This window comes from Vicugna pacos, chromosome X (genome assembly GCF_048564905.1).
Source record: "Vicugna pacos chromosome X, VicPac4, whole genome shotgun sequence".
Taxonomy (NCBI): domain Eukaryota; kingdom Metazoa; phylum Chordata; class Mammalia; order Artiodactyla; family Camelidae; genus Vicugna; species Vicugna pacos.
This window is the reverse complement of record NC_133023.1, coordinates 77802969-77812274: the sequence shown is the minus strand read 5'-3', so window position 1 is coordinate 77812274 and position 9306 is coordinate 77802969. Positions and strand designations below refer to the sequence as shown.

General features: G+C 37.5%; 1 non-coding gene across 1 annotated transcript; it reads left to right on the top strand.

The window, feature by feature from the left end:
* Nucleotides 1-3690: 3690 nt before the first annotated feature.
* LOC140692070 (U1 spliceosomal RNA) lies at nucleotides 3691-3852 on the top strand. Its single transcript, XR_012067651.1, has one exon. It is a non-coding gene; the product is annotated as a U1 spliceosomal RNA (small nuclear RNA).
* The last annotated feature ends 5454 nt before the right edge of the window (nucleotides 3853-9306 follow it).

The following is a 9306-nucleotide window of genomic DNA, read 5'->3' as shown; positions in this document are numbered from 1 at the left end:
TGTAAGACAGAAATGCACATAAATACATAGATATACTGTCAAGTCAAAAGTTGACATTTTTGACTTTTTATAAAGAATATCATGTGAACATTTTGATAACACGGTAAATATACGTGAACTTTTTTGTCAGTGGGGTATTAGACATTTTCAAGTGTACTTCTCAACAAATTATCCTAATCACAAAATATTAAACATTAAAATGTACACTTACAAAGTGAAATTATTCTGCACCTTGCAGTTATATGATCACCTCACCGTGACTCACATGTATCCAAGAAATCCAATGTAAAAGGACAGGTGCACATTTTCCAGATGTGTTTCTCTTTAGGTAATGTGTATAATACCTTAAGGAATTTTTGTAGGTATGCAGTTCTAGATATATTCTTTTTAAAATTTCCAATTATATAAGTAATTTTCTGTAGACTGATTTTTTTTTTACTTATTATGACTTCTTCAGTTTATGGTTTGGCATCTTTCAGATCTTTATTGAAGAAGCATTTTGCTTTTTAGGTGAACTATTTGTGGTTATCTTTTGCCCCTTTCTCTACTGATTAACAAAAATATCTCTTGTTCTTGTACATGAGCACAAAATCTGCAACATTGTTTGAAATATTGTCCCCCAGATTTTCAACCTTTTAATTTTTTTCTTTGCACAGTACAGAAATTGCTTTAGTTTTCATGGATTTTTAATTTAAAAATAATACAGTTATGACAAAAAATGAGTAATATATAAGATTGCATCAAATACTAGTCCACCTGGAATTCAAGATTCAAAGCCTTGATGGCTTCAGGGCACAATAGAAAAGGGCTTTAGACCAAATTCTACATTTGTGAGTAATGTGGAAAATATTTGAATATGTGTTTGCTTACAAGAAATACCATATAAAGTGCCTCTGGCCTAAATTAATTCTGTAAGTGATCATTTCTGTCCCTCCATGGAGGTTAATTTCCTCTGCTTCAACTGAGACCCACATTAACCGCCCCCAGGACAGTTCAATCCCTACGGCCTTATATCTAGGCCTCCAGGCTTAAGACAGTGGATTTCATCTCCACCATAAACGTTAAGACCAAGACATTGGGGAGAGGGTTGTTTGAGTACCCTGTTAGCATGGCATTGACACTGGGGGAACCAAAACTAGATATGTGACCCAAGAAAAGCTTTTAACTCTATTACAAACATAATAAGAGAAATTGAAGGGAAGTTAGAAAAAAACCTTTGTCTATCTCAAACATAAATGTCACATGTAAAGGAATGTGAATTATTGGGAAAACATTTGGAACATATTTTATAAGCAAATGTTTAATATTATACAAATAAATCTGATTAGTAAAGAGCATTGTTTTAAGTCTGTTGAAATCATTTAAATAAGAACTATGAATCACAAACATATAAAGATTAAACAAATACAAAAACAATTATACATGCATGTATGTATGAGTGTACATATATTTATACTTGCATATATACATAAATATACATATATAACAAATGGAATATAGTATATACATACTGTGAGCAAAATCTGGAAGAATACATATGTTCATATAAACCTACTTACATAGTACTGTGCACAGAAAAATATAACTGGGGAATATAAACTCATTATCAAGGATGCACATCTTGCTATGTAACAAAAAATTACACAGAAAAATATTTTCTATAACATATGCACATTCTTGCACTTCTTTCATTTTAGAAAGAAATATATTAATTTGAAATCAGAAAAATAAATTATGTCAATTTTTACATTATAGTATATACCTAGTTGGGAATTTCATTACAAAAATGGTATCTGTGTATGTGGCTTAACTCTATATATCTAAATCTATATTTTTTTCACATTACTCTTGTCTCTTAATCACACACATACAATTTTACTGTCATAATAGAAGCAGGGCACTAAGGAAAAGTTCTTGCCACTAGATTGAATGTACTTGGGCTCTATCTCACCCTTAATGCTTCATTTGCCACAAAAATTTTCAGAAATTTCCATCTGATGGGCATCTTGCTCACTTCCTCCTTCAAACACTTCCTGCTGAGCAACATCCAGGCTCCCATTCGAGCTTTGCTCACCAGATGTCCCAGACCTCCAATTTCTGAATTTCCTCCTATGAGAAATGTTAGTTGGGAAAAGGAAAGAAAAATCTATTAAAAGTTTCTTTGCACTATGAGCGATGAAAGAACATGTAAAATAAAATCAAGCCCAAATTGCTTTAGCTAGGGATTTTCTTCTTGTCTATGGTTTCACAGACAGAAATCATAGTAATAATATTAGACTCCTTTTAGAGGGCTGGAGGATATTATAGGCCTGAGGTGAGAGTAACAAGGGCAGAAGGGGTTCAGGTCCATTCTACAATTGTCCCAATAACTTTCACAAAGCTTTTCCCAGCAGGACAAACTGCTGGGTAAGGGATTTCCACTCTGGATTCTCTAAAAGGATGACCCAGGTACAGGGTATTTCCTTCCTGTTACATCTGGCTAGTGTCCACCCTCTCCTCTTCTGCTGACTTAGCCTCAGATCTCAGCTGAAACTTCACTTCATGTGAGAAATCTCAGGCATACGCTACTGGTTTGACTACCACTGGGCATCTAGTGACTCCACCACCTTTACCATCTCCAGATACACTTTTCATGGGAAAGGGGGCCAAAGACTGTGAGCTCAAAATTTTTCATAGGCTGTAGCATCGCACAATGGACTGAAGACACTGAAGTTTTCAAATATCTTATCTGAATATTCATCTAAAATTCTCTCTTCCACCTTTGAGCAGGGCACTGGGGACACGAGTCAGTTCAGCAATGAAACTGCAGAGTTTTTCCACAGACAGCAGATGGAGTGTGTACTTCAGAGAAGCTGTAGAGGCTGCAGATTGATGCTCCCTCCTCTAAAAGAACCTAGGAGAGTAGTACAGTAACACTCTGATTTTTAGCAGACATAGTTCTGCATGGCAAAGACCAAATGAACCTTCCAGAGGTAGAATTGCAGGTTTGGACATTTCTAAATAATTTGCTTTGTGGATACTCTTAGATATATTTCATTTGGAAAACAGTAAAAAAAAAAAAAAAGTAAAATACCGAAGGAAGCAAAATGTTCCACTAATCCCTGATAAGATATCATCATTTTAATATTCTCATTAATCATGTGCATAATATGACACTGGGTTGTCTTTTAATCATATAACATTTAATCCTTTTGCTATAACTCCGCTCCACATTGTGATTCATTCTTTACAGATGAGGAAACTGAGCCTCAAATTTCAGGCCTGGCTGGGACTAAAGCATTTGTGTGTACTTCCCTGCCTTGTGATTTCAATAAGTCCTGACAAGGACCCTATGGGGAAGAGAATCCTCACTTCCTGAATGGTGAACTTGAGGCTTGGGACCTTAAGGTCACACGCTGCCCCATGTCATGCTCCTACTCCTTGGCTAATTCCAGACTGGAACCCATGTCTTCTGAACCTGAAACTGTTACTTTTCCTCCTGATTCACTCAGCTTTGCCTTAATTATGGGTACAGGTATACCTTGGAAATATTGTAAGTTTCGTTGCAGACCAGTGCAATATAGCAAATATTATAATAACGTGAGTCACATGAATTTTTTGGTTTCTCAGTGCAAATAAAAGTTATGTTTACACTATGCCATAGTCTATTAAGTGTGTAATAGCATTATGTCTTAAAAATGTACAAACCCCATACTTACCTGGCAGGGGAGATAGCATGATCATGAAGGTGGTTTTCCCAGGGCAAGGCTCATCCATTGCACTCTGGATGTGCTGACCCCTGCGATTTCCCCAAGTGTGAGAAACAACTGCATAATTTGTGGTAGTGGGGGACTGTGTTTGAGCTTTCCCATAAAAAAATGTACAAACCTTGATTAAAAATACTTTATTGCTAAAAATTGCTAACAATTTTCTGAAACTTCAGTGAACCATAATCTTTTTGCTGGTTCTTGTGTCAATTTTTATGGCTGCTGACTGATTAGTGTGGTGGTTGCTGAAGGTTGGGCTGGCTGTGACAATTTCTTAAAATAAGATAACAATGACATTTGTTGCATCGACCAACTCTTCCTTTCACAAATGATTCCTTCATAGCATGTGATGTTGTTTGATAACATTTTACCCACAGTAGAAGTTCATTCAAAATTGAGGTCTATCTTGTCAAAACCTGCCACTATTTTATCAAGTAAGTTTGTGTAATATTCTAAATCCTTGATTGTCATTTCAACAATCTTCATAGCATCTTCCCCAGGAAGAGATTCTGTCTCAAGAAACAACTTTCTTTGCTCATCCATAAGAAGCAATTCCTCATCCATTAGTTTTATCATGAGATTGCAGGAATTCAGTCACATCTTCAGGCTCCACCTCTAATTCTAGTTCTCTTGCAGTTACTTCCTCCACTGAAGTCCTGAACCTCTCAAAGTCACCCATGAAAGTTGGAATCAACTTCTTTCAAACTCCTGTTAGTGTTGACATTTTAACCTCTTCCAATGAATCAAGAATGTTCTTAATGGCATCTAGAATGGTAAATCCTTCCCAGAAGGTTTTTAATTTCTTTGCCCAGATCCATCAGAGGAATCACTACCTATGACAGTTAAAGCCTTATAAAATGTATTTCTTAAATAACAACACTTGAATGTTGAAATTACTCCTTGATCTATGGGCTGCAGAATGGATGTAATGTTAGCAGGCATGAAAACATTTTTTAACATTTTTTTACTGAGTTATAGTCAGTTTACAATGTTGTGTCAATTTCCAGTGTAGAGCACAATTTTTCAGTTATACATGGACATACATATATTCATTTTCACATTCTTTTTCACTATGAGCTACCACAAGATCTTGTGTATATTTCCCTGTGCTATACAGTATAATCCTGTTTAGCTATTCTATATAATGAAAACATTAATCTTGCTATACATTTCTATCAGAGCTCTTGGGTGACCGGGTGCATTATCAATGAGCAGTAGTACTTTGAAAGGGATTTTTTTTCCTGAGCAATATGTCTCAACAGTGGGCATAAAACATTCAGTAAGCCATGTTGTAAACAGATGTGCTGTCATTTAGTCTTTGTTGCTCCATTTATGGAGTATGCATAGAGTAGATTTAGCATAATTCTTAAAGACACTAGGATTTTCAGAATGGTAAATCAGTATTGGCTTCAACTTAAAGCTACAAGCAGCATTAGCCCTGAACAAGAGTCAGTCAGCCTGTTCTTTGAAGCTTTGAAGCCAAGCGTTGACTTCTCCTCTCTGACTATGAAAGTCCTAGATAGCATCTTCTTCCAATATAAGGCTGTTATGTTTACGTTGAAAAATCTGTTATTTAGTGTAGCCACCTTTGCTAATGATCTTAGCTAGATTTTCTGCATAGCTTGTGACAGCTTCTACATAACCACTTTCTGCTTCACCTTGCACTTTGATGTTATGGAGACAGCTTCTTTCCTTCAACCCCACGTACCAACCTATTCTAGCTTAAAACTTTTCTTCTGCAGCATCCTCACCTCTCTTAGCCTTCACAGAATTGAAGAGAATTAGAGCCATGCTCTGGATTAACCTTTTGGCTGAAGGGAATGTTGTGGCTAGTTTCATCTTCTATCCAGACCACTAAAACTTTTCTCATATCAACAATAAGGTTGTTCTAAGACTGCAAAGATAATGAACTTGAAGAATGACTAACTCACTCTCTCCCGTGAATACACCAAAAACTACATCTACATACAGAACAATTCATACAGAATACCTACTGAACTTTGGCAGAGTATCTCTTACTTTGAAAATATAAGAATTCTCACAAAAATGGGTAGAATAGCCAAGACATGGAAGCAACCTAAATATTCATCAACAGATGACTGGATGAAGAAGTTGTGGTATATCTACACAATGGAATACTACTCTGCCATAAAAAAGAATAAAATAATGCCATTTGCAACAATATGGATAGACCTGGAGAATGTCATTCTAAGTGAAGTAAGCCAGAAAGAAAAAGAAAAATATCACATGGTATCAGTCATATGTGGAATCTAAAAAAAAAGGACACAATGGACTTATCTACAAAACAGAAACAGACTCGCAGACTTAGTAAACAGTCTTATGGCTGCTGGGGAAAGGGGTGGGAAGGGATAAATTCTGGAGTTTAAGACTTACAAATGTTAGCCACTGTATATAAAAATAGATTCTATAAAGTTTCTTCTGTGTAGCACAGGGAACTATGTTCAATACCTTGTAATAAACTCTAATGGAAAAAATATGTAAACAAATATATGCATGACTGGAATATTGTGCTGTACACCAGAAATTGACACATTGTAACTGACTGTACTTCAATTATAAAGAAAGAAAGAAAGAAAGAAAGAAAGAAAGAAAGAAAGAAAGAAAGAAAGAAAGAAAGAAAGAAAGAAATAATTTTTTTTTTTAAAGATCAGTGCAGGACCTGTCCCTGGGGAGGGAGTGGCAAAGAAGGAGAAGCACCCTTACCCTGGGAAGCCCCCTTTCCAGTGGAGAAAGTTAGCCGGGACAGAAAGGGAGCTTCAGATGCTCAGAGGAGAAAGCAGAATCCACTTGGCAGACAGAACTAAAAGAAACCAGCACAGAGAGTCCCTGTGATCCCTAGTCCAAGACACAAGCCAGCAGTGTCAGGCTGGGACTGGCTGCTGGAGCTCAGGTTTCAGTGGACGAACCCAAGGAGAGGATGGAGAGTACTGGGACTGATTGCCTAGAGGCAGCCTCAGGTGGCTGGAGTGTGGTACAGGCTGAAGCTGGGAGAGTGAAGATCAGGCTAGGTCTCTCCATAGAGAGCACCACTGTTGGTGCATGTGGGAGGAGAGGTGCAATGCAGTCTGGCCATAGCAGCTGTCTCCACTAGCCCAGAGGGCATTGCTTGGCACTATTGTTGGCACACATTCTCGCTAGAAGAGAGGTGGGATTCAGATGCAGCCATCTTCTTGGCTTGCTCTGGAGGGGCACAATCGCTGGTGCACAGCTCCTGGGCAGAGGTAGGGCTGAAACCTGAATCCATATTGATGGGTTCTGCAGCTTGGCAAGTGGGACTGAGACTTGATCCTAGCCCCAGGCAGAAGTGACAGGTTTGTTCCACTGGTGCCTTTGTGGACCTCTGCATCTGAGACAAATAAGTAGTGTTCTGGCATGTGAAGGGGCAGGTTTAGTGTTAACAGCAAGCCTGCATACTGTACATGGACACAGGGCTGGGAACTTGGCTGACTTTGTGGTGCATGATAAATCCAGGTGTGTGACTGCATCCTCACTGCAACAGGTCCTAGTGTTTGACATCAGCAGATCTGCTCTGATGGCTCTGCAGGCACAGAATCTGGGGGACACCAGAGCAGGTCACCAATATTCTCACAGTTGAGGCATGGATAAGGGCAGCATCAACAAAGTGCACTTTGTAAGCCTGCATAACAAGTGACAAACAACACCACAGAGGGCACTCACTGGTGGATATCTCCTGTGGAGGAACACTCAGTGGCACCTCTTCCAGTGGAAGCACTCCAATCCCACCTACTGCACACTGCAGTTCAGAAATGGGTCTGGAAGCCTCTATTCCAATAACGGGGAAACAGATCCAGAACCTGTCAGGGCTGTGACAACCACAGAGCAAAGAGGAAGCCCTACTCTACAACCAGGGCAAGCTCTGGTCACAACACCAACCACACATCCAATCAAGGGGATAATAGCCAACACACATGGAAGAAAAACGTGCCAACCATCTATACTAAAAACAGCCTTCATGACAAAATTATTAGATGAACACAGACTATGCAGGAAAGCTCCCATTTTAAAATTTTTCTTGAAAAACAGCCCTTCAAGGCCACAGTAGATAACTGTTACTCCTAAATTTATAGAATCAGAGAAATATAAATAAAATGAGGAAGCAGAGGAACCACTCTCAATTAAAAGAACAAGAGAAGTCCCCTGAAAGAATGAACAATAAAATAGACCCTGACAGTCTACTAGATCCTGACTTCAAAAAGGAGGTGATAACAACACTAAAGGAAATAAGAGAGACTATCAATAGAAATGCAGAATACTATAAAAGGAAATAGAAACTATAAAGAGGAGCCAATTAAAATCAGAAGACTCAATGGCTGATATCCAAGTACAGGAAGCATAGAAGATCCCAAACAAGATGAACCCAAATAGATCTATACCAAGACATATTGGCCAAAGTTAAAGATGAAGAAAAGATTCTAAAGGCAGCAAGAGAAAAACAAAGAGTTAGTTACAAGGGAATCTCCATAAGGCTTTCAGCTGATTTCTCTACACAAACACTGCTGGCCAGAGGGGAGTGGCAAGATATATTCAAAGCCCTGAATGAGAGAAATCTGCAACCTAGGATACTCTACCCAGCAAGATTATATTTTAGAATAGAAGGAGAAATAAAGAATCACAGTCAACAAAAGCTAGAAGAATTCAGCAGTACTAAACCTGTTGTAAAAGAAATATTCAAAGGTCTTCTCTAAATAGAAAAGAAGGAGGAATCCATAGAAAATAGAAAACCACAATTGGAACTGTGATAACTATAATGAACAGCAAGAGAATAAACATGAAGATATAAAAGAGGAAATCAGAATCATAAAATGTGGGAGTGGGGAGGAAGAAAATGTAGATTTTTTTTCTTTTTGTTTTTCTTAGGGTGTGTTTGAGTCTATATGACTACCAGTCTAAAGCAAACAGATAGAGTAATGAGTTAACATACTTGAAAAACAAGGTAACCACAAATCAAAAGCATACAATAGAGTCACATACACACAAAAAAAGAAACCAAGCTAATACAAAAAGAAAAAATCAAATCACAAAAAGAAAACTAAAGGAACAAAGAAGAAATACCAAATCAACTGGAAAACAAAGTTTGACATGGCAATAAACACACATCTATCAATAATTACCATAAATGTCAATGGACTAAATGCTCCAATCAAAAGACAGAGTGACAGATTGGGTAATAAAACAAGAGCCTACAATATGCTGCCTATTAGAGACCCACTTTAGGACACACATAGATTGTAAGTAAGAGGATGGAAAAAATATTTCATGCAAATGGAAATGACAAGAAAGCAGGAGTAGCAATATTCATATCAGACAAAATAGACTTTAAAACAAAGGCTATAAAAAATAAAGAAGGACACTACATAATGATCAAAGGAGTAATACAAGAAGACAATATTACACTCATTAGCATATATGCACCCAATATAGGAGCACATAAATATATAAAAAAAATACTAACAGACATAAAGGGAGAAATCGATGGGAACACAATAATAGTAAGAGACTTTAACACCCAACTAACATC